At 45.1% G+C, this 21,449-nt stretch overlaps 1 protein-coding gene across 1 annotated transcript in view; it reads right to left on the bottom strand.

Annotated features, from left to right (window-relative positions):
* FAM151B (family with sequence similarity 151 member B) overlaps nt 1–21,449 on the bottom strand; it is a 109,568-nt gene that overhangs the window by 64,234 nt on the left and 23,885 nt on the right. The gene's annotated exons all lie outside the window — the stretch shown is intronic.

The raw sequence follows: 21,449 nt of genomic DNA, 5'->3' as shown, positions 1-21,449 counted from the left end.
GGTTAGGGCAGGGAGACGTATGAGTCGATCCAGGGAGGCTGGGGATCGGTCCCAATAGGTTAGAATGGCTCGCTTAAGAGTCCTGGTATGGAATTGAGCATATGGTACTGCTTCAAAGGTAAAGACCATGTGACCCAGAACCCTCATGCAGTGACGAATGGGAAGAGGATGGCGCCACAACAAGGGAAGACTCTGAAGACGGAGGGTGGATAGCTTCTCCGGGTGCAAGAATACCTTGGCCTGAAAGGTGTTGAGTAACATGCCTAAAAAGGTCTGCCGCTGAGATGGATAAAGACATGACTTTGGCCGGTTCAGACCCCATCCTAAATGTTCCAGGGTGTCCAGGACAATGCGCAGGCTTTCCGCCATTGCCCGGAATGATGGACCCTTTATCAGGATATTGTCCAAGAATGGAATCGTCACTAAACCCCTGGCATGGAGCAGAGCCATGACCACCGCCAGAATCTTTGTAAAAAATCTGGGAGCTGTGGCCAGGTCGAATGGGAGGGCCACAAACTGGTAGTGAAGAGGACCCACTGAGAACCGGATACATTTTTGGTGACTGACGCAAATGGGGACATGGGAAGTAAGTGTCCTTGATGTCTATTGAGGACAGGTACTCCCTCGATTCCATGGAGGCAATGACCGATCTCAGGGACTCAATCTGGAAGCGGCAGAGTCGAAGAAAGCGGTTGAGGGCTTTGAGGTCCAGAATGGGAAGGAACGTACCCTCTTTTTTGGGGACCACAAAGAGATTGGAGGAGAACCCGTGAAAACAGTCCTGCGCAGGAACCGGGACGATCACTCCCTGCCGCAGAAGAGCGAGGATAGACTGAAAAAAGGCATTTGCGGTAGAGGGAGAGGTCGAGGGAGAAGAGTGAAAAAAAACGGGGCGGAGAGGGGGACCAGAATTCCAGTTTGTAACCCTCTGAGATAACCTCTCTCACCCAGGTATCCGAGACGTGAGACAGCCAGACATGACGAAACAGATGAAGACGGCCACCCACCCGATCAGAGGGCGCTGAAAGCCACACGTCATGCAGAGGAGGTCTTGGGGGTATAGGCATGGAGCCCTGTTGGCGGAGATGCCTGGAAGGGCAAGGTTTGAAGGAACACTTGCGCTTCTGATCCAGGGTAGACTTCTCGGTTGGCCGCTTGGGGCTGCAAAAACTCCGAAAGGGGCGAAAAAGAGGCCTACGTTTTTTTGAATTGTTGAAACACGCCCTGTTCTGTGGTAAATGAGTGCGCTTACCACGTGTAGCATCAGAAATGATCTCATCCAGGCATTTGCCAAAAAGTCTGCTGCTGGTAAAAGGGGAGAGCCGTCAAGGACCGCTTTGAGGCATTATCTGCCGCCCAGCAGGAGAGCCATAGGGTTCGGCGAATAGCCACCAAAAGGGCTGAAGAGCGAGCCATTAGTATGGCCGCATCCAGAGAGGCTTCATAAATGCACGAACTGGCATGGGAGAGTTGCAGAGCAATATCGGAAAGCTCCTCCAAGGAGAGACCCTGATGTAGTTTGTTTGCCCACTCACCCATAGCTTTGCTCACCCATGTAGAGGCAAATACCAGGCACAGTGCTGTGCCCATCGCTTCAAAGGATGATTTTGTGAAAGATTCAAATTTTTTATCCCTTTGGTCAGAAAAGGAAGTCCCAATTACTATGTGGCAATTTTGTAAAACTATGTAGTAATGTACAGACTCTTCTTACTGTATTCCGTAATAGTTTCTGACATCTCAATGTACAACTATACAGAAGTTATGTTATGTTATATACCTACTTGTTATAATGCATAATGTTTCATCATTTGTGACAAAACTTATTGTCCATGAAAAAAACTCAATAAAAATAATTTTACGGGGGGGCGTGGCCTGGACGTCTTCAGGAATGGCCGCGTGAAGACAGAGCTCCGCCGCCATTAGCTTCTAAAGGAGACTTTCCTACCGCGCCACTGCAGCACATGGGGAAAAAATTGCTGGGCAAGCCCTCCACCTCGTCCCGACCATCCGCCTGGGGGAATAAGACGCTTGATTCCTACCTCAGCCGTCCACTCCGCGCGGCTCCGTCCGGTTGCGGCCTGCTTCCATCTCAGGCCTCCGGCGCGTGCGAGGGTGAAGTGAAGAGCGCACAGCCGCCGACAGGTACGAGCAGCAATCCAGCCTTACGGCTTCCTACCTCCTCCCTGTCCCCACTAGCAAGGACTTTCCTACCCACTAGCGCTGTGGGGACGCAGCTAAAGCGCACAGGGGCAGGAGAGGGGCTACACCTAACAGGAGGCATAGCCGCCATTATGGCGCCAAAATCGGCAGCTAAACAAGCCAAACCAGTGGCCACTCCGTCCCAGAGACGGCAAGATTGGGCCGAATCCTCTGAGGATCCCCCCAGTCAGCAGCATCATAGAAGGAGAGAGGGAGGAGAAGCTGTTACTTGGGAGCAGGGAAGTGAATATGAGGACGAGGGAGAGGGAGATCTTCTGCAACCCTCCCAGGGCCCTACAATACTTCAGCAGACATTACAACATTTGCCTACTAAGGATGATTTTAAAATGCTGGTCTCAGAAGTCAGAAATGCCTGTAAATCGGAAATCTCAACTTTAAGGCAGGATCTGAAGCACTTAGCAGACCGCATGGACACTATTGAAATAGACCATGATGACACCCGTAGAAGTGTGGCACATTTACAATCTGTTATTGCTTCTCAATCCCAAGTTATCAGGGACAATGCACGTCATCTGGAAGACCTAGATAACAGAGGGCGCAGAAATAACATCCGTGTACGGGGTTTGCCAGAAGCTAATGCGGAAGAAAATCTGCAGGAAATATTATCTGAACTTTTTAATGTTTTACTAGGCACACAGCCACCCCAGCTTATTAAGCTTGATCGAGCTCACAGAGCGCTGCGGCCTAAGTCCTCATCCATGCAGCCCAGAGATGTAATTTGTTGCGTGCACGATTTTCAGGTGAAGGAAAGCATTATGTCCAAAGCCAGGGAAGCACGCTCCATTGATTTTCATGGCGCTCCTGTTCATTTATATCAGGACTTATCATGGTGCACACTCCAAAAAAGAAGAGTATTACAGCCTTTATTGCAACTGCTGAAGGAAAAGAAGATCCCTTATAGATGGGGGTTCCCGTTTGCATTAATAGTCACGAAAAATGGCAGATCCTCCATCTTGCGTCAGCATTCAGACCTCCCTGATTTTTGTGCTGCTTTGGACATTGAGATTCCACCCATCACAGACTGGGAACTACCGGATCCACAACCTGCCCTGGGTCCAATTTGGCAACCTGCCAGACAGAAGAGAAGAAGATCTTCCCCCACTGGAGGGACCCCTCTACGTGAACCACAAGATGAACCCCCATGATTGCTGCATGGACTTCATTAGCTTAAATTGTATCTCCTACTGTTCTTATTCGCCAGGAGGCGACGGCCTTATGGTTCTCTGTTTAAGGTCCTATGTTAGTAGAATTGGTTTATTGTTCAATTCTCTGGTTATTTCATGCTCTAATAAGCTTTGAAACCTGGCCCATCCTGTGCCGGTCCAGTCATGCTTCCAATAAGCAGACCAGTAGTTTCGCCCTCCCCCCCCAGCTTCTGTTGGTTGGGCTGGAGGGACGGCAGTTTGCTGATAGTAATATCACTAGTTGTTGCTCACTGATCTGTATCTGGGTGGCAACACCCAATGTTCGGATACTAAATGGTGTATTCTTTATGTTTGTATGGTCCTGTGTCTCCCCCCCTTCCCTTTTGTGTCTCTTCTTATTGTTTTTTATACTCAGGTCTCCAGATTCCAAATCACAATCGACTGAATGCCTTAAGGTGTTTTCATCTATGACAGTGTCCTTGAAAAGGATCCATTGCAACCACATAGCAAGTACATATATTCCATGCTTTGAAAATGATTAAGTATGTATCGCTTAATGTAAAAGGTCTTAACTCTAATGTGAAGAGACGCCTGGCACTTACTGAGTGCAAGTCTCAGAAAGCTGACATAGTCTTTCTTCAGGAGACCCACTTTGATCACCAGGGCTCTTTCAAGTTTGCGCAATATTTATTCCCTCGTATATATTCTGCTTCCTCTGGGAGAAAGAGAGCAGGTGTTGCCATTCTCATGTCTGCTGATTGCCCTTTACAGGTGGAAGATGCTATTATTGATCCAGCTGGCAGGTATATCATACTAAAAGCCACACTCAATGGTAGCCCACACGTACTGTGCAATTTATACGCTCCGAATACTGCCCAAATCCCTTTCCTTAATAAGGTGTTTTTAAAACTATCGAAGTTGCTCCCAGCTGCATTGCTAGTAGGAGGAGACTTTAATCTCTCCTTCTCCGAGCGTCTAGATAGATTAACCCTTCAGAATAGACCGCCTACTAAGGATCAGTGTCGAAACTCACGTCTTTTTAGACGTCTTATTAGAAAATTCGAATTATATGACCTCTGGAGAATTAACTATCCCACTGCAAAAACATTTTCTTTCTTCTCACATCCACATAATACACATTCCCGTATAGACTACTTTTTGGTAATATCCCAATCTTAACGATGCTTGCGGATGCCGACATAGGACCAATTTCCTGGTCGGACCATGCTCCGGTGTCAATTAACATTAAAACATCAGGTTACTACCCTAGAGTATGTCATTGGCGCCTTAATGAATCCTTCCTACACCAGTTGCCGCTTAGGCAGGAGTTACGTGAGGGCCTTACAGAATACTTCACCTTAAATCAGTCCTCAGGACCCCCTATATCTATGATATGGGAAGCCCACAAGGCAGTCTTTAGAGGCGCATGTATAGCGATGGGGTCTCGACTGAAAAAAGACCGTACTATGCAACAACACAATATCACCTCACAGCTGAAGGATTTAGAAAAGATGCTAGAGTCCCGTTGCTCGCGGCCTTTGCTTAGGCGCATTATAACCCTGCGTGCTAGATTGAAGGAATTATTGTTTTATAAAACTGAGAAAAAATTACTATATTCGCGTCAAAGATTTTATATGTGGGGAAACAAACCGCATACCCTCCTGGCTCGACAGCTTCGGGACTCTGGCACTATAAACACTCCGACTGCAATGAGGCGAGGGGATGGGGCAATAGTGTATGACCCAGAGGTCATTTCCAACTTATTTCAGGATTATTATAAGGCACTTTACTCTATCCCTCAACAACTCCCATCTGACCCAGGGCGCAGTAGACTCCTCCTAGATTCCTTTCTTTCTAAGTGTGATCTTCCTCAGTTGTCAGGAGAAGCTCTTGCCTCATTAAACGCTCCCATTACTGTGGAGGAACTGCAGGAAGTACTGAAGCAGCTACCCAATAATAAAGCCCCTGGGCCAGATGGTCTACCATACATCTATTACGCAACATTTTCTGATATTCTTTTGCCACATATGACGCTGTTGTTTAATTCTTTCCTACAAGGATCACCAATACCCACTTCAATGTCGCACTCCTATATAACTTTAATACCTAAACCAGGTAAAGATCCCCTAGAATGTGGAAATTATAGGCCCATTGCACTTCTTAACTCAGATCTGAAAATTTTCACGAAAACTCTGGCTAACCGACTTTCAGACTGGCTACCCCAGCTGATCCATAAAGATCAAGTGGGCTTCGTTCGAAACCGACAGGGCGGAGATAATACAAGGCGCACTATTGACTTAATTGATATCACAAATAAACGCAGAGACTCGGCGTTGTTGCTAAGTCTTGACGCAGAGAAAGCGTTTGATCGCTTAGGGTGGCCTTTTATGTTCTCTACCATGGAGGCCTTCGGTCTGAAAGGCCCTTTCCTTACAGCCCTTCATGTTCTATATGCCCAACCTACAGCGATAGTGAAAATGAAACATGCTCATTCTTTGCCTTTCCCTATAAAAAATGGTACGCGACAGGGATGTCCACTGTCCCCTCTGCTCTTCGTTCTATGCATAGAACCCCTAACGGCGGCCATTAGGTCTCATCCTGATATTCATGGGATTAAAGTGAATGCAGTAGAATTCAAACTTTCACTATTCGCAGATGATATCCTGCTAACATTAACTGACTTGCATATTTCGCTTCCCAACCTCTTTAAACTACTAGAGACTTATGGTAGATTATCCGGTTATAAAATTAATACCACAAAAACTGAGGCTCTCCCTCTTAACCTAGCCCCTGATATTTTGACCACCTTAAAATCTAACTTTAATTTTCAATGGACGGAAATGTCCTTGAGGTATTTGGGAGTCAACTTAACCCCTACTTATCCCTCGTTGTACGCTCAAAACTTTCCATCTATGTTCCGAGAACTCAAGGCCTTAATGATTAAATGGATGCCTTTTCCCATCTCCCTTTTGGGCCGTATAGCATCAGTCAAGATGAATGTTTTGCCTAAATTACTGTATTTGTTTGAGACTCTCCCAATTCCTGTCCCTGAGAAGGAGCTGCGGGATTTTCAATCATCCATATTCAGGTTCATCTGGAATGGAAAGAGACATCGCATAGCTTGCTCAATTTTAATGTCACCCAAAACTCAAGGTGGTTTAGCAGTTCCAAATATTAAAAAATATTACTGGGCTACACACATTAGAAGACTGCCAGCCTGGTCCAATATGTACGCGTACTCCAGATGGATGGAAATAGAGAAGTTGTGGATAGCCCCTGTACATCCGAACTCACTTATTTGGTACTCCCTACAACCCTCACTTAGACCTGAACTATTGGGCCCTATGTCTTTTACATGTAACATATGGTCGAGGTGTAACAGACTGTTTTCACTTGCATCAGAAAAATCTTCTATGGTCTCCTTTCTGTATAACCCACTATTTAAGTTGGGAATGAGCACAGTTTTTCTTAAAACATGGTTTCCCAAGAAGTTGTTCAGATTTGCGGATGTTGTAAACTATAGGACTCTGGGCTTGTTCTCATTTGACGAGGTACGTTCCTTGCATCAATTACCAGAGTCTTGTAGGTATCAATATGTGCAGATTAGCCATTTTTTTTCGGACCTCTTTCACTCAACGAAGGTGTCAACCCCCACGCCGTTTGAGAAACTTTGTAAATTGACTGTTACAACGAAAGGTCTCATCTCAGGCATCTATCTTATCCTATCATCCTCCTCTGTCACTCACTCCTACATGTCTAAATGGGAAGCAATTCTAGGCCAACCTATAACGTATGCAGAGTGGAAACAGATATGGGAACGGGCAGCGAAGTCGTCCTCATGTGTCACATATAGGGAAAACACATATAAAGTGCTTATGTTTTGGTATCATACCCCACAGCTATTAAAACACTTTAGCCAAGATATCTCTGATAGATGTTGGAGGTGTACGACAGGTGAGGGGACCCACCTTCACATTTTCTGGGAATGTTCTGTGATTGTGCCCTTCTGGAGAATGGTGGAGTCTGTCTTTTTTCAACTCCTCGCAATTCGTTTTCCTTTTACACCTTTTTTTTACTTACTGAATATGCCAAAAATGTCATTAAAAAAACAATTCCTCCTATTAGTCCTTCAGGTGTTAACGGCGGCCAGACGCCTAATTGCGAGGTTTTGGTTGAGGGCAGACGCACCTACCCGAATGGACCTCATGCATAGTGTAAGAGAAGTTAGAAAAATGGAATACTTAACTGCATGTATTACTAACTCAGTCGATAGATTTACAAAGATCTGGCAAACATGGGATGACGCTTTTGATCACTTACAATAAAAGACCTTTGATTACCAGTTAGACTGTTATTTTTCCCCCTTCCTTTAATTTCCCCTATGTGTCGTGTCATTGTGATTGTCTTATGTCCTTTTGTGGTTTCAGCCCTTGGTGCATTTATGGGCCTCAGATGCAAAATGTATGTTTTGTATACTAAAGTACATTTGTTGATACTGACGTTATGCAACATAGTATTGTACCTGTATTGCCTCTTACGATTGTGCTATGAGACAATGTACCTGTATTATTTTTTCATTGATAAAAAAATCAATAAAATAAACAATTTATAAAAAAAATAATAATTTTACAACAAGAAAAGGAAGCCCCATCCGCCATAGGCAAAGTGGTATGTTTGAAACAAAAAGGGGATTAAATGTGTATCAGCGGCTCTGAACCTACTGTGTCAGCTAATGGTACGGTGCACAACCCTTGACGACCTACACCTGGTCAAAATGAATAAAGTGATAAATGAGTACGGTAAGTGAGCAGTAGGGGGCACTCAACTATCCGATGCCAAATGGACAAGGTGGTATCAAATGGTAGGTAAAATAGGATTTATTACTGGATAAAATATTGTGGTGGTGTGGCCCACTTTATACAAATGTATAATCGCTGGTCACTATTAAAATCAGACAAAAAAAAAAATCAGGTTATAATCATATGTCTCTTAGATAGGATAAGGTATTCAATCTATTATAAGAGGCTGTATTAGCAGCGATATTAACGGATGTCATTGCTTTGTGTCATAACTTTGACAGCAACACTTGTACGGCAGCCCTTCTTGAAGTTATACACTAAACCGCAGCTACAATAGAGACATTTTTACTGGTATGTATGGCACATGTACTTTACCCCTCCTGCAGACGTTCTGTCCGGTAATAGTTCGCTGGAGGATTCAGTCGGCGTGCGATGCTGCGGCCGCTGTATGTCTGGGACCTTCCGCGTTGCTCCACGTGATCGTGCCGGGTCTCGTGATCGGAGTAGGTCCACATGATCGGAGAGGTGTTTGAGGAGGCCGGACTGCCTCGGATGATGTCACTGTTTTAGCCGCGCGCCTATATTTGCTTGCAAGCTGGAGCAATGTGAGTGAATGTTTCAAATGTATTGCTCACATCCAAAGGTACATTGGTGCAATCAATAAGTTGCGACTGATTGATAGTGGCTGCTGATACCATATGCGTTTCGGGGCCTGAACTTGCCCCTTCCTCAGTGGTCAGTGGTATGTTTAGCCAAGTGGGATACTGGAGGGTCAACGATAGGTGAGGACGACCACTTTTTTGTCAAATCCTCCAGGAAGGGTTAAAGTATGTCTAAGCATTTGGCAAAGCAAAACGTCTGTCAGGAAAATTCCACTCCTTGGAAAGAGAGGAATCAAAATCCTGGTGGTTAGGGACGCAATGACCGATCTGAGGGACTCCATTCGGAAGCGGCGGAGTCGAAGGAAGCGGTTGAGGGATTTGAGGTCCAGAATGGGAAGGAACGTACCCTCTTTTTTGGGGCAAGCGGCGGGATCTCCTGAAGGAAAAACTTGTGCCAGACGATGAGGGCACATGGTCTTCAACCTGTAAGGGTTCTATAATCGCTGTAATGAGATTGTCCACCATAGAGGACAGTTTTGAAGACTGGTCCTCAGGAGAGACAAAGTCCGGATCTGAAAACTGTTCCTCTGAACATGCCTCTTCCAAGGAGGACACGTCAGAGCGTGACTCCCTAGGAGGTAGTGGAGAGGCAAAAGAAACTGTGAACGCTCTGGAGGAGGGTGGTCTGGCCAGTTTTGCAGGACGGCCGCAATGGGAATGAGCTCCACGATCCCCAGAGTCGGACTGGTCAGAGGACGGCCTTGCGAACAAACGTCCCAGTATTTCCACAATGGCTTTGTTAGTATGGGAGACGTCCTGTATCATCTTTGACAGGGAGCGAGCCCACTCCGGTTCTACCATGGCGGATATAGCGGTGCTGCCGCTACAAGCCCCTGCCAAACGGAGATGCCGGCCGGGTGTGACGTACCCGCAGGGAGCCAGATCGGGTGTAGGCCACAGAGAAGCCGGGGCCTCAATTACAATCGGCCTTGGCGGAGAACAGGATCAGGAATGCCGAATAAGACGGTGGCCCCAGGAGAAAAGACCCCGTAGAGAAGAGGTTTCCCCCCCCCCCCCCCCACTCCCGACAGGAGGTCACGCATGGCGGAATCAATGCCTCTGTGGGGGTCATTCACACAAGGTAACCTGAGAAGAGGGAAGGAGGAGGAAGAAGGGAGGTGGTTGGGGCCAAGCATACTCACCTGTCGTGTTCTGCACCCCTGGTTCCAGCCAGGTCACCACCTTCGGTGTGTGGCGCCTTGGGGAGGGCTGCTACACCGGAACAGAGCGGACTTATAGTGGGCGATCGTGGTGACCCAAAGGCTGGCGGGATGCAGAGGCTTTGGGAACCTTTGGTCCTACTTGTCTTCTGGAGACCAGGAAGGAGCAGCGGGCTTGGGGAACCCCTGGTCTCCCGTCTCCTGGGTAGGAATGCAGGCAACTAGGACTGCCTGTAAATCAGCTAGAAGAAAGGGAAAAAAAATAAGCAGACCTGCAAAGCAGGGAAGTCTGCCTCCTACAGACACTAAGCTAAAAACTGATTTAGCTTAGTCCCTGTAGGAAGGGTACAGCTGGAGGGAGGAGCTCACAACTTGTCCAACTTGTCAAATAAAAAAATAAGTCCCCCCTCCTTCCCCACCCACCTTAGACAGAGTATTGGACCAAATAAAATGTTTGCATTTAGAATGTTTAGTAACCGAGTTAAACAGAAATAACCGTACTTCACAATTTGTTGGTAAATGGGGAGCATTTGTTATAAAATGACTACTTCACATTTCGACAACTGATCTCACCACTCAACCTGTGGTATTTAAGTCTGAGAGGCACGCTAGGGATTCTGCAACTACCAGCTCCTCCTTGAGTATATGAGACTTATTTATTTAATCACTTAAAGGGAACCTGTCACCGGGATTTTGGGTATAGAGCTGAGGACATGGGTTGCTAGATGGCCGCTAGCACATCCGCAATACCCAGTCCCCATAGCTCTGTGTGCTTTTATTGTGTAAAAAAAACGATTTAATACATATGATAATAATCATAAATCATAGTTATCACTTTACATTTCCCACATCTACTTAATATGTTTGCATAATTTTGTAAATGTCAGTGACATTTTAGAAGCAATTCTTAGCATTTTAAGAAAACAGAACCCATTTTTTAAGAACCAGTTCAGTTCTGAAGTCACTTTGTGAAGCTTACATAGTAGAAACCACCCATAAATGGCCCCATTTTAGAAACTGCACCCAAGTTATTCAAAACTGATTTTACAAACTTTGTTAACCCTTATGTGTTCCATATAAATTAAAGGAAATTGGATATGAAATACCAAAATTTCACTTTAACAGATTTTCCGTTTTCATTCATTTTTTCCTGTAACACATCAAGGGTTAACAGCCAAACAAAACTCAATACCTATTACCCTGATTCTGCCGTTTACAGAAACACCCCACATGTGGTGGTAAACTGATGTATGTGCACACCACAGTGCTCAAAAAGAAAGTAGCAACATATTTTGGAGGGCAGCTTTTGCTGGACTGGTTTTTAGGAACATTGTCACATTTGAAGACCCCCTGATGCACCCTACAGCAGAAACTCCCAAAAAGTGGAAACTTAGGGATAAAGTTACAGTTTTGTTTGTACATATGATTTTTGATCTCTCTATATTACACTTTTTGTGGGGCAAGGAAACCAAAAAATGGCTGTTCTGGCACAGTTTTTATTTTTTGTTTTCATAATGTTCACCTGATAGGTTAGATCATGTGCTATTTTTACAGAGCAAGTTCTTACGGACTAGTACCTTGGAACCGAATCAGAGTTTGGTTTCAAGTTTTAAAGTGGTTTTCCACTTTACAAATCCACTACCGAAGTTTTTCAATAAAGTCACGAGCAACTTCGTGAATCACTAACTTTAGCCAATCGGAGCCCATATTTAATACTGTACGGAGACGGCTCTCTGTACAGTATTATTCCGAAGTTTTGAAACTCGCTTCGCTCAACACTATATGTTTTACATAATAAATAATCATGTTTTTGTGTCTCTATTTTCTGAAAGCCATAATTTTTTTTGCCGATCGTCTTGTGCAGGGGCTCGTTTTTTGTAGGTAGAGTTGATGTTTTTATTGGTACCATTTTTGTGTACATATGATTTTTTGATCATTAAGTATTACACTTTGTGGGGCAAGGTGACCAAAAAAATTGGCTGTTTTGGAACAGTTTTTATTTATTTTTTTACCTTTGGGGGTAAATCATGTGATATTTTTATACAGCAGGTCATTACAGGCATGGCAATACCTAATAGGTCTACTTTTTTCAATTTTATTTCAGTTTTAGGCTACATGCACACGAATGTTGTTTGCTTCCGTGTCCGTTCCATTTTTTTGGCGGATAGGATGCAGACCCATTTATTACAATGGGTCCGCAAAAAATGTGGACAGCACACAGCGCTATGTCCGTTCCATAGCCCGGCAAAAAAAATAGAACATGTCCTATTCTTATCCGTTTTAGGCATTGTTACAATGGATCCGCATAAAAAAGGATGGCATACGGATGTCATCCATTTTTTGGACGGACCGCAAAACACATACGGTCGTGTGCATGTAGCCTTGCACAATAAAAGCATATATTTTTTTTTTAAATCGTGTTTTTGTGTCTCCATTTTCTGAAAGCCATATTTTTGGGGGGGGCGATTGTCTTATGTAGGGGCTCTTTTTTGTGGGATGAGATGACCGTTTGGTACTAATTTGGAGTACATACGGCTTTTTGATCACTTAGTATTACACTTTTTGTGATATAGGGTGACAAAAAATAGCTTTTTTGGCACAGTTTTTATAAAAAAAAATTGTTAATGGTGTTCACCTGACTGGGTGGATTATATGATATTTTATAGAGTCGGTTGTTACAGACACAGCGATACCTAATCTGTCTGTTTTTCTTTTTTTTTTTTCTTTTTCTATTTTTACAACTGTTTATTATGGGAAAGGGGCTTTTTTTTTTTACTTGAAACGTTATTTTTTTTTATTATAAAAAACACATTTTTTTAACTTTCTTTTTACTTTTTATTTTTGTCTCACTGTGGGACTTCAACTTTTTGGGGTCTGATCCCCTCTACAGCATTACCATACATCGTGTATTGCAATACATTGACTGTCAGCATTAGGCTACTTGCACACGACCGTATGTGTTTTGCGGTCCGCAAATTGCGGATCTGCAAAAAAAAAAAAACGTATGACATCTGTATGCCATTAGTTTGTTTTTTTTGCGGATCCATTGTAACAATGCCTAAAACGGACAAGAATAGGACATGTTATATTTTTTTGCGGGGCTACGGAATGGACATACGGATGCAGATAGCACATGGTGTGCTGTCCACATTTTTTGCGGACCCATTAAAATTAATGGGTCCGCATCCTATCCGCAAAAAAAACGGAATGGACACGGAAACAAACAACGTTCGTGTGCATGTAGCCTTACGCTGACAGTTGCATAGGAGACCCAGCCTAATAAGGCTGGATCTCATAGGTTCCCGTGGAAGGCAAGCCCTGATGTCTATAGAAGGCATCAGGCTGCCTTTCCAGCCATCAGGTCCCCATCACCGCAGCTCGGGGATCCTATGGGGTCACAGCTGGGCCACTGCATTTATCGGGTGGGCACCGCTCCGATGCCCACTCAATTATCTTGATGTACTAGTACAGGGGTACTCAACTGGCGGAACGCGGTCCAAATACGGACCGCGGCCGCCAGTTGTCCGGACCCCGGCCATCCTTCAGAGCGCTCCTCCTCTCCTGCACGCTGTACCGTGCAGGAGGAGGAGCTTACCGGCGCACTTCCGCCTGTCCCAAAGCGCAGTGAGACAAGGCTTCCTCCACATGTAGCGCTCCTCCTCCTGCACACTCTGGCAGCTCTGCTCAATACAGCGGCGGGCACAGGAGATGATCGTTCTCAGCAGCGCAGAAGGAGTCTCTCTCTCCCTCCCCCCTGTGCTGCTGCCCCCGCCGCTGCCAATAAGAAGAGGCAGGAGGAGGAGGGGAGGGGCTGTGGCCACTGCGCCACCAATGAAGATAACTGACCTGTAATACAATACAGGAGGCGGGTGCTGGAATCAAATAGCCGGCACCCGACCTCTGTGACAGGGAGCTGCGATCAGCTGCAGTTGAGTTAACCCTTCAGGTGCGGTACCTGAGGGGTTAATTGTAGCTGATCGCAGCCCCCTGTCACAAAGGTCGGGTGCCGGCTATTTGATTCCAGCACCCGCCTCCTGTATTTGTATAAGAAACGTTGGTGGCACAGTGCGCCCCCCCCCCCCCCCCTCAGTATAATAAACATTGGTGGCTCAGTGGGAAGTGCCAATGAGGGTTAAAAATAATAAAAGAAAATTAACTCACCTCCTCCAGTTGATCGCGTAGCTGCCGGTCTCCTGTTCTTACTTCTTTCTTCAGGACCTGTGGTGACGTCACTGAGCTCATCACATGGCCCATTACCATGGTGATGGATCATGTGATGAGCACAGTGATGTCACCACAGGTCCTGAAGAAAGAAGTAAGAACAGGAGACCGGCAGCTACGCGATCAACTGGAGGAGGTGAGTAAATTATTTTTTTATTTTTTAACCCTCATTGGCACTGCCCACTGCGCCACCAATGTTTATTATATTGGGGGGGGGCGCACTGCGCCTCCAATGTTTATTATTTTGAGGGGGGGCGCACTGCGCCACCAATGTTTATTATACTGGGGTGATGGGGGGGCACACTGCGCCATCAATGTTTATTATATTGAGGGGGGGCGCACTGCGCCACCAATGTTTATTATACTGGGGTGATGGGGGGGCACACTGCGCCACCAATGTTTATTATATTGAGGGGGGGCGCACTGTGCCACCAATGTTTATTATACTGGGGTGATGGGGGGGGCGCACTGCGCCACCAATGTTTATTATTTTGAGGGGGGGCGCACTGCGCCACCAATGTTTATTATATTGAGGGGGGCGCACTGCGCCACCAATGTTTATTATACTGGGGTGATGGGGGGGGCGCACTGCGCCACCAATGTTTATTATACTGGGGTGATGGGGGGGCGCACTGCGCCACCAATGTTTATTATATTGACCTTCTACTATGCATTCTGTATTCAGAATGCTATTATTTTCCCTTATAACCATGTTATAAGGGAAAATAATACAGTGAATAGACTTTCATCCTAGGAACCATGCGTGAAAATCGCACCGCATCCGCACTTGCTTGCGATTTTCACACAGCCCCATTAACTTCTATGGGGCCTGCGTTGCGTGAAAAACGCACAACAGAGCATGCTGCGATTTTCACGCAACGCACAAGTGATGTGTGAAAATCACCGCTCATGTGCACAGCTCCATAGAAGTGAATGGGTCCGGATTCAGTGCGGGTGCATTCCGGTATTTTGAATGCCGGATCTGGCACTAATACATTCCTATGGGGAAAAATGCTGGATCCGGCATTCAGGCAAATCTTCATTTTTTTTCCGCCGGAGATAAAACCGTAGCATGCTGCGATTTTATCTTTTGCCTGATCAGTCAAAATGACTGAACTGAAGACATCCTGATGCATCCTGAACGGATTACTCTCCATTCAGAATGCATGGGGATATGCCTGATCAGTTCTTTTCTGGTATAGAGCCCCTGTGACGGAACTCAGTGCCGGAAAAGAAAAACGCTAGTGTGAAAGTACCCTAAAATATTAAGTTTAAATCCCCCCTTTCCCAATTTTACATATAAAATATATAAACAATAAATAAATAAACATATTACATAGCGCTGTCCAAACTATTCAATTATTCAAAAATATCTCCTATGCGGTGAGCATTCGCCATTTTTTAGTCACCTTGTCACCCCAAAAAATAGCATAGGACTGTTCTATTATGGGCCGAATGTTTAATAAAATGCGAAATGCACGCAGCTTTTTTTGGTGTTTTTTTTTTTTTTTTGCGCGATATTGAGTATTGTAATACTTTTTTATGGTGACCAAAGCGAATCAAAATTTTGGTTTCAAAACAACCCTACGGCGTAGCGTTGTCACGATACCAAAATTTTGATTCAGTTTCGATTTGGCGACTAAAAATTTGATTTGGCTCCTAAATTTTTCAGTTCAGGAGCCAATGGCTACTAGGTATTTTTTTTTAGGCTGGAGCACTGCAGGTCCCTCCTCCCCTGCAGCAGCGGCAGCACGTAAGGGAGCTTCAAGCTGCTGGAGAGGGGAGGGACATCACCGCTGCCACCAATGAAATAAATGTCACATTTGGGGAGGAAGGGGGGCGTGGAGAGGGCTACAGAGAGGCGGGAACACGTCACTGACTGCAGGAAAGGACTCCAGTCAGTGTCGTGTTCCCATCTCTCCTGGGCCATCTTCTTTAGGTAACCTGATTAAATAAAGTGATTAAGCCCATCAAACCATGATAGTTTTGTTCCGCATCCAATTCCCATTATTGGGGCATTGGATGCGGCCCCTTAGTTTCAATGGAGCGGAAAAAGATGCAGACAGCACACAGTGTGCTGTCTGCATCTCTTGTGGCCCCATTGTAATTAAGGGGCCGCATCCAATGCCCCAATAATGGGAATTGGATGCGGAACAAAACTATCATATGTCTGTTCTGTGGCTTGGGTAGCCACCCGGCCAGTAGTTCACCAGCAAGGCTGGTATTTTAGTTCCCTTGCCGGTGCCAGAATTTTCCTGTAAGGACTGTTAAGGTACTTTCACACTTGCGGCAGGACGGATCCGACAGGCTGTTCACCCTGTCAGATCCGTCCTGCCGCTATTTTGCCGGACTGCCACTCCCCATTGACTATAGCGGGAGTGGAGCTACGGTGCAGCATGGCAGTACACGGCGTGAGGCCGCCAGACGAAAAAGTCGGACATGTAGTACTTTTAGTCTGGCGGCCTCTCACCGTGCTGCGCCGTAACTCTGCCCCCATCCCCATTATAGTCGATGGGCACAGAGCAGCGGCACGGCAAAGTAGTGGCAAGATGGATCTGACGGGGTGAGCAGCCTGTCGGATCCGTCCTGCTGCAAGTGTGAAAGTACCCTTACTAATGAGCGCTTCCATCATGGAACGTCCATTAGTACAGCATTTACCTCCACCGCTACTTAAAAAATATATATATTACGGTACCTCCACCTCCATTTGCTCACGCTGTGGAGAACACTCCCTGCTGACTAGAAGCTCAGGACAGGACCTACAAGACGCCATCACGTTAGAGCACCGGTCCTGAGCTTGCAGTCAGCAGCGAATGTTCACCGCAGCCAGGTGAATGCTAATTTTTTTATTTTTTTTGCAAAAGCAGAGAAGGGAGGCACTAATGGGGGCAATACTCTTACTGGGGGCACTAATGGGGGCATTACTCTTACTGGGGCACTAATGTGGCCATTACTAATTCTGGGACTTACCCGGGGCACTCCACTATAACGGCAGAGCGCCCCACGCGCATGGATCACATGATCGCATGGCATCTTTACTGTTGGCGTTCAGCTCGGACCTTCACCTGACTGCAGACCCAGGTATGTGGACCTTTAATAAAACTAGTTGAGTACCCCTGTACTAGTACATCAAAGGTCGTCAAGGCAATTGGGCAATTTTTTTTTTTTTACATGAATGCATTTTATTCATTTTGAGCAAAAAATCATATTTTCAATTGTTCTTTATTAAAAATGTTAAGCCCCTTGCTCTGTACAGCCTTGACATTCTCTCTTAGCAAGCTGAAGATGTACATAGCTTTTAAAGAGCTTGTGCACTTTTTGGGGGGGAATTGGCAACCCCACCCAAACCTGCAAACCTGAGAAGGGAAGCATACTTACCTGCTTACCAACACTGGCTCCTGGCTCCTTCTCCACTCAGCTTCCTCGACGTGAACTTCCGTTTTGACACTACTGCAGCTATTCGCTGGCCGCAGGCATGACCGCCTCCAAGGGTGGGTATTTTTGTAGTGGCACACATAAGGGGAATTATTTATCCTGGGGGGGCATTATTACTTCTGGGGCACAATTGGGAACATTACTACTACTGGGGGCATTGTTACCACTAAGTGCACTCTGGGAGAGAATTACTACTATTGGTGGAACTTCTGGGAGCACTAATAATGTGGGTGGGATCCTGGCACAGTATCAGCTTAGAGCAATTATTTTGGGGGACACTAGGTCTATTATAGTCAGATTTGTTGGGCATAATTACTGTATTTTTTTAAGGACACGGTGTGTTAATTATTGAAGGGGGCACTATCTGTGTGGTACAAGTATTTTCATGGAGACTGTTTCTGCAGTATAGTACTGGGGAGAACACTGGGCACACTATTAGGGATGGCAGGATGGGGTGTTCAGAAGATGGGGAGAATGATGAAAAAGTAGGAAACTAAGATGTCTGTGTGTCAAACTCAGCAGACAAGACCTGTCTGAAAGAAGTCATCATGGTGATCTGGTCTGAATGGAGATTAGGAAAGAGAATGTCTACATCAAAGGAGACATCACTGGATGTATTAGGTATGTGGTGCTGTATTGCCCTGTATGTTTGGTAGTGCTGAATGTAATTTCAATGTTAATAGTCATCCATCTTGGGCATCTGTCTTTTTGAAAAGAAGATTAGTGCTGCATGCTGAGCTAATCTCTGTTAAATCTGAAGGAACTGTTGACAGAGGCTCGGAGCAGAGCCTATGACAGCAGGTGAAAATAGCCTTGGGGGAAGTTATAGGTTGTCACTTGCTCTTGAGGGGCATTATAGATGTCTGAAAGCTTTTCTAACCCTTGGGGGACAGTATAGGTTGTCACTTGGCTTTCCGTGTTCTTGAAGGGGGAGCTAATAGCTAGTGTGTGTGGTCTCAACATTATTCTAATATAGAGGGTGAAATTCTGAAATTCCTGCACTCAATTTTTATATGCGGGCGGTGGGGGTGCTTTTTTGATGTTAATCCTGCTGAACATATTGCCCAGAAACTGCCCTGGTCGCAGCCCCTCTTGCATCATGTCAATTGGTTATGTGATGCAAGGGGAGCATGTCACTGCTGCAGTCAGCGATTGGCTGCAGCGGCGTCGAAACGGAAGTTTACATCCAGGCAGCTGAGTGGAGAAGCCAAGGTTGGGAAGAGAAGAAGCTGGAAGCCAGTATCGGGAAGCAGGCAAGTATACTCCCCTTTGCAGTTCTGCCCGGGGTGTTGCAAAAAATCCTCTCAAAACAACCCCCTTACATATTAGGCTATTGTTAGGTAAACCCAATGAGAATCCAATGTATATAGGGAGCTTCAACTATCCAAACTGATGATGTCAGGGAAGAGAAGGGTGGAGCACTTTAAATTTTAACACCTGATACTTTAGTTCTCCTGGAAAATAAGCCACCATAGATGTCTGCTGGCGGTTTTCTACTATCTCCTTACTGAAATCACATACACTCAGCCAAACTAAGCATACGTGTATGGGGGAGTTGGGAGAGATAGCCGTCGGTTGAATGAAGGTTTGACCACTGCTACTGCCTAAGGTGTACAGGCAGCTTTAGAACTACGACTGCAAACTGTCTGTGCCATGAGATTAACAGTTTGCCTAATGTGTTGCTGATCTCACTTGTTACTATAATTATAAGTATGGTTTCACACACAACCTTTTAGTGGCGTTTTTCTGCACTGCTTGCTTTTGTGCTGTAAAAGCACCTGGTCCATGAACCGGTGGCATCGTATGATCACGTTTATGAATTCCTATGTATTTCATTCCGGAACAGGTCCTTACTAGGGATGAGAGAATAGACTTCAGATGAAACATCCGAAGTCGCTTCGCATTAAACTTCATTAGAATACTGTATGGAGCGAGTGCTGCGTACTGTATTAGAATGTATTGACTCCATTGAGCCGAAGTTATTACTTCGCAAAGTCTCGCAAGACTTCAGAGATTAATTTCTACTGTTAAAAACCTTTTACCGAACTCTGGTTCGGTTCCAAGGTACCACTTGAAATGTCTTACCATATGGATATGAGCCTTTAATGGCTTAGTAGCTTATGTATAATATTCTTATGGACATATATAGGCCAGATACTTATATGCTGACTACTTGCTGCTGCACTATATTAATCTACGTTGTGGTCTTTTTGCTTCACGGTACTTGACTAACTGTTTGGATTTTTGGATTTCATACTTAAACCAATAAAACAGAGTAAACATAAAAACGCCTGGTACAGATGTTAACTGAACGTCTATGGGAAGCATGAAACACAGGACACACAAGGATTATTTTTTTTGCTACTGCCACTTTTGTTAATTAGGTAGATTTTCAAAAACAGAGTATACTGTCGCTTTTCAGGTGTTTTCACAACAGCTTGGGCCACATTTATCATTGCATTTACATCTTACTCTACTTTTACATATGTCCAAAGTCATTTTTGGCTAAGGCCTCATGCACACGGTCCACAAACCGAGAAACCGCAAAACACGGAAGCCGCCCGTGTGCCTTCCACAATTTACGGAACGGGCGGCCCATTGTAGACATGCCTATTCTTGTCCGTAAAACGGACAAGAATAGGACATGTTATATTTTTTTTGCGGGGCCGCGGAACGGAGCAACGGATGCGAACAGCCCACAGAGTGCGGTCCGCATCTTTTCCGGCCCCATTAAAGTGAATGGGTCCGCACCCAAGCCGCAAAAAATGCTGCCTCGGATCTGGACCCGAACTACGGTCGTGTGCATGAGGCCTAAGTCATATTTATTAATGGTCCTTTAATACTGTGATAAATGTGGTTTGACGGTAGCAGTTTATCCTTCAGTAAGCAGCTTTAGAAAAGTCACACGTCTTATGAAAAAGTTGCATGTTTTATTAAAAAGGCGCATAAGATAAGCATGGTCCTCAATGGAGTGAAATTGCGCAATTTTTTGCAACTTTTTTAATTGTCGCAATAGTAAATCTGTCTAGAGATTAATTTACATAAGAAAACACGCCTACTTTCAGAAAACTGGCGAGCATAGCGCAGAGCCAATAAAAGTAGCAAATTTTTTCACAGTTTTAGCAATTGCGCAAAAATTTGAGACTTTTTCACTCCATTATTTTGACCTGAGCTAATGATAAATCTGGCCCCTTATCTGTGGGGAAAAACACCACGAACAAAACGCAAGTGGTAACAAACACTGTGGGGGAGATTTATCAAGGCTGGTGCCTTGTGCGCTGCTCTTGATATCCACTGCGCTGCAAGAAGCTACGCCTAGTTTATGATGAGGCGCATCATCTGGCAGTTCGTGTGCCTAAACAGAAATCTACGACAGCTCGGAGCTACTGTAGATTTATGGCTTCATTTTGCCAGAAAACTGCCATAAACGAAGACAGGTTTGTCGGGGTCACTGGCCACACCCCCTTTTTTTTAAAAAAAGTGGCAAGGACATCATAAAAACAATAGATGCGAAAACATTTTTGAAAAATCATAGGTGCGACTTTTTAGGCCGGGTTCACATCATCGTTATGCATTCCGTTATTGCATCCATAAGACGGAAATCAAAACGGAAGCCTTTAAGAGACTTCCCATTTTAAACCGTCATAATAGAAGTCTATGGGCAAGCAAAACGGATCCGTCTGGTTTCCGTTATGCAGGACGGAAAACGAAGTTCTGTCGACTGGTAGCATTTTGTCAAAAACGCATGTCAAACAACAATCTTCAGCTCACTTCCTGGGTTTCACTAATTATTCAGTTACAAAGCAG

This window comes from Bufo bufo, chromosome 2 (assembly GCF_905171765.1).
Source record: "Bufo bufo chromosome 2, aBufBuf1.1, whole genome shotgun sequence".
Classification (NCBI taxonomy): domain Eukaryota; kingdom Metazoa; phylum Chordata; class Amphibia; order Anura; family Bufonidae; genus Bufo; species Bufo bufo.
Note: the sequence above shows the minus strand (reverse complement) of the source record. Positions and strands in the feature narration are given on the sequence as shown.